This window comes from Chenopodium quinoa, unplaced genomic scaffold, assembly GCF_001683475.1.
Source record: "Chenopodium quinoa cultivar QQ74 unplaced genomic scaffold, ASM168347v1, whole genome shotgun sequence".
Classification (NCBI taxonomy): domain Eukaryota; kingdom Viridiplantae; phylum Streptophyta; class Magnoliopsida; order Caryophyllales; family Amaranthaceae; genus Chenopodium; species Chenopodium quinoa.
Window position 1 is genome coordinate 5,063,821 of NW_018744616.1, and position 5,200 is coordinate 5,069,020.

Here is a 5,200-nt window from a genome sequence, read left to right on the forward strand (position 1 = left end):
ATCGTCACGAAATCTTAAGACGAATCATACGCTTGCCTTTTAACCCTTTGTGTCCCTTTTCTTGCCTACTTTCTTAATTTCTTTTAATTTTCTCTTATTTTTTATTTTTTTATTTTACTTTATTATTTTCCCACTTTCTTATTTTCTTTTTATTTTTCTTTTTTATTAATTTCCTACTTTCTTATTTTCTTTTTTATTATTTATTTTCTTTTTTCTCTTTTTTCTTCTTTTTTGTTTTCTTTTCGCCTTCCTTTTTTCGAGCAGGGTAAATCGGGAACCCTTTCCCTCCCTCGAAATTTTTTTTCTTTTAATAATAAAAATAATAATAATGTACACATGGAAACAAAAATATAATAATGATGACATATATACAAATGTGTCATATGTACAAAAAATATATATACATATGTTTCCTAAAATGAATAACAATATGTGTAAAAAAGGAATCAGGGTGCTCGGCGACTACTAGACGGTTGCTGCACATCCTGCAAAATCCAAAACGAAGATTAATACATGAAATGTAATAACTTCGTTGAAAAGAAAAGAAATAAAACTTACTGCGATCATCCGATGATCACGGCATGATAAAGTCACGAGGGCTCTCCGATAAGAAGCTCGGAAAGCACGTAAAGTCCTCCCCATGTCGTTCACGGTTTATCGCAGAACCTATTCCAAGAATACAAGGACAGTTAGTAAACAAATGTATATGAAACAAAAAATAAATAGAAATGTTTAAGTACATATACAAAAAAGACATACCGACTCAACTGTCTCAGGTACAAACGGTATCCCCTCATCATCCTCCGCTACGTGAAGGGTCTCACGAATTACCGATCCGACAGCATCGGTATAAGTGATCTCCGCTGTACGAGGCACCCAACCACCTAGCTCGACCTGCTAAAAAATATATATATATGACAAAAAACGATAAAAGGGTCAAAGTTCTGAAAGATAAATAGAAACAAGGAAAAGAGAGAGTTAGAGTACTAACCGTAACAAAAGCCGGAAAATGAGGCACCCTGGATGCTATAAAAGCCGGATAACAAACCTCCGGCCGCACTAGCTGCTCCGTTGGATAACCAAGGATCGCCTGAGCTCGATCCTTGGTAGAAAGCAAGTCCGGACGTATCATCCGGATCGAAGGATCCGCAGGAACCAAAGGCTCCTCGGGACGAAAGATGCCAGAGAACACGCTCACCTAAAAACCAAGAGTCCCGAATAGGGGCCTGGAAACGGCAACGAATCATGCCATACCAGATAACCTTAGGGACTCCGACGATCAAACTCCAAGGACGGAGATCGATCTATAAAACACAACCACATGAAAAATTGTCAGAAAATAAATAAAATAAAAAAATGCACATGTAGTTAGAATACTCATTGACGCACGAGTCGCCGAAAGGATCCTCTGGCGAAAGTCGCCGGCAGAAGTGGCTTGTCTCTTCTTAATCGCGACCAATCTATAGCCGATAGGAAAACGAGCAGCCTCAAACACCCTAAGGCAGGTACGAGTATCCCCAAGCCTGAAACCGAGAAAAGATAAGCCTAAAGGAAAAATGCAAAAGTAATAATCGAAAGAAGCTTAAAACACGTACCTCAAGGATACGACCATGCCATGTAAAGGAGATCCGAGGCACCTCAGTAGCTGCCGCGGAATCCATCACCCGGGTCGCCTTGCCCATACACTAGTAGAAAAAACCAAATTGGAAGCGGTTCAAACCCCCAAAAGGGAAGCGGTTTTTAACCGCTCCGATTTGAAGGGCTTCCCTTTAGGCTTTAGAAAAGGAAGCGGTTCAAACTGCTGCCCTTTTAGGGTGAAAGGGAAGCGGTTTTGGCGCCAAATCGCTTCCCTTTCTGCCTTTTAAAAATAATTTTTTATTTTATTTTTTATATTTTATTTTTTGCTTTTTTCTCATAAATTAATACACAACAACTATACATATGTATAAAAATATATATTTCCATTGATAATTTAATGTAATATTACATTTTAATATTATTGTTTCCAAAAAGAAAATTACATTTTAATTAAAAAAATCTACTGACCATAAAAAAAATCTAATGAAGCCACCAGCCCACCACCGCCGTGGTATTCTGCCACCACCACCATGCTAATCTGCCACCATCGTCGTGATGTTCTGCCGCCACCACCCTGCTGTTCACCACCGCAATCTGAAGCAAAAATGGACAAACAAAATAAAATAAAAAATAAAAAACGAAAGATCTAAAAACACGAAAGACCTAAAAAATCAGATAAAAAAATTGAACAATCTAATAAGGGAAGATCTAATTTAGATAAAAAAAATATCAAAAAAATTTTAAAAACGAACCCAGAAATTAAAATCCAAAAAAAAAAAACGAACCAAGAAATTTAGAACTATAAACAAATCCTAACCAATTTAGAACTCATAAACATAAAAAAAAATTCATAAATCTAACCGATTCAAAGCAAAACATAATCCAACAACCCAGAATTTCATATAGAAGATGAAATTTGAAGAGGAAAAAAAACTAGATTAAAATTCTTGCCATAAGAGGAGAGAAGAAGGGTTGCTCGGTGGTGCTCGGCGTCAGTAGTCAGTGTGGGCTGCTCGATGGTACTCGTTGTCGGTGATAAGAGGAGAGAGGAAAGGATATGAGAAAGGAAGGAGGACGATAGGGGAGAGGGGAGAGAGGAGAGAGAAGTGAGGCATGAGGGGAAAACAAAATTAGTTGAGAAATTAGAGGAGAGAGAGACGTGCGGCGTGAGAAAGAGGGAAGAGAGGAGAGAGAGCGTGAGAAATAGGGGGTTTACTTTTTAGGGTTTTTATAGCAAATTGGAAGCGGTTAACCCAAAACCACTCCCTTTTTGTAATAAGTGAAATTTTTTTTTGGAGTGTATTTTTGGGTTTTTGGAAGCGGAATTGGAAAACCGCTTCCAATTTAGGGCTGCCAATTTCATTTATTCTACTAATGATAGCTGTAAGCATACGGGCATACGACACCTCCGCCCAATTCAGTTCACCTACTTGCCCCAAATCGCTGAGGCAAATAAGTAACCCAATGGAGAAACTCTCTCCTTGATCACTCAAGATGGTGACGGAAAGAACGTGAGCAATGTATATCAGAGCCAGCGGTGTACACTGCCGATCAAGCTCGTCACCCGACAACTCGTCGGTAAGAATCGAGTACGAACAAGACTGCACGTACACGTGAAGGGCCGACGCAAGACGGTCCCCCACAAGGTCGCGCAGTCTCTCGTCTGACCCCTTAATGAGCTCTATGAGTACGAGCTCGCCTCCAAAAGAAAAACCCGTAATCATAGAGAAATCAAAAGGGGTAACCGTCATCTCTCCCCATAGAAAGTGGAAAGTGTTGGTGGAATACCACCAAAACTCTAGTATTCCACGGAGGAAAGCTGATGATGCAGGCTGACTCGATAAATCCCGAAGAGCCACCAGCTGGGAGTCAATCCCGGAAAGTGCCACAATCTCCTTTACCGCCTCGGGCAAACTCTAAAAACGGGCGCGCAGGTCACTAGAGCCGTATAAACGCATACTAGGCTCATTCTAAGGAAAATAAAAGAATAAAAAGAATGGTTATGGTTTAAAAAGGAGAAGAAACAAAAGAAAAAGAAAGAGACAAAGGCGCAAAGAACTCACGATGCCGCGCCACCCTCTGATCGAGACATGATGGTTTGGGTCCCACTTATGGACCCTTGGGTCCCAATTGGGAGGAGCCTCCCAAACCACATCCTCCTGGCGACAACGATCGGCTGCGACGCGCTGCGCTCGAACCTCCTCTCGAGGATGGGTCACCCTCTTCCGAGGGCAAACCGCCTGGTCTGGACCACCTAGAATCTCCTCAGCATCGACAAATGGAGGCGAGTCCATGCCATGATGGATAAAGTTTCTTTACTTTATTTCCTAAACTAAACTAATATACATATTCTAGACCCATTTCGGCAGCATAACAGCTGCCGATAGGAAAGAACACGAAAATCGAATGCCACCCATACTTGGGGGCTACAATACCTGCAGTTAAACTCAGTAGATGGGGGATTCTAACACCCACAAAAGCCATCCTATACCAGTTTCAACTAAGTATTCAAGGGATAATATTCCAAAATCTCAAAGAATCAACTACTTCTAGACGAATAATAGTAATATAAACACAATTATCGTCCACCAAACAATCTTGAAGTTCGAATATGGCAAAAATAGGCTAAGTAAACACTTCGCACCAATTTTTTCAAATTTAAAATTTTCAAAATATTAATTATGGAAGCAAAACTAGTTCTAATACTACAATTGCTGCATAATTAACAAGTATAACCAGAATGAGAAAACAAAGTAACATAAAATCAAACCAAATTCGAGTAGAATTGCAAAAAAACGCACTCACACAAAGAAATGCTCGTACAAGGTTCAATACTTAACCATTTTTCATGAAATTTGTTGCAAAACACTCCTCAAACATAGCGTAACAACATTGAACTAACAATTTCAAGAATAATGGACCGAATCAAAAACCCCCAAATTCAAAGTTTAGGGTTCAACGGTGCGAAAATAGTCCCAATTAAGCCTAAATCAAACGAAAAATAACAAAAAACTTACATTCGATTATGGAAAATATGAATAATGGACGAGATCTACTTCCTTTAGCTTCGAAAAACAAGAAAATCCGGGCTTCCTAGAGAGAAAGGGGCGAAAATGGCGAAGGAAGGAGAAAGAAAGAACAAAATGAAACGCGCTCAACGATTTCATTTTATTGACATAAATTTCGCGCGCAACTGAATCTGTTGCTCGTGACATTCCAGCGCAACTAATAACGATGCGCGCGCCTGGCCAGCGCAACCCACTGAGTTGCGCGCGGGTACTGGTCACTAAAATGACAGGAATCTTGATTTTGATCCGTTTGATCAATTTTTAACGGTTTTTGCTCGTTATTAGACGTAATGGCGCGCAAATTATCAAAATCTTTTTAAATTGCTTTGCATATTGTAGTTTGTTTTCTTCTTTGTTAGTTTTTTGCATCATTCTTACATGCACACCGTGCTTTATGCCTTCCCCAAGCATACGTTTTGAACGTTTTTCGTAAGAGTGCCTTAAGACGTTCCGTGGTGGTGCTTTACGTAAAAGCACCCATAGACAGGTTTGTCATTTTACTGTACTGACGTTACAAATGTCCGGGTTTTCTTATTTTTTCACGTCTGAAGCAA

The 5,200-nt window shown here is 39.7% G+C and overlaps 1 long non-coding RNA gene across 2 annotated transcripts; it reads right to left on the reverse strand.

The window, feature by feature from the left end:
• Positions 1-240: 240 nt before the first annotated feature.
• Positions 241-1,635, reverse strand: LOC110700101. Of its 2 annotated transcripts, none has more exons than XR_002507130.1 (5): positions 1,596-1,635; positions 992-1,523; positions 760-894; positions 559-666; positions 241-485 (listed from the first exon to the last, which is right to left on the reverse strand). It is a non-coding gene; the product is annotated as an uncharacterized LOC110700101 (long non-coding RNA). The 2 variants fall into 2 exon arrangements; XR_002507129.1 differs by having other exon boundaries at positions 760-897.
• Positions 1,636-5,200: the final 3,565 nt, after the last annotated feature.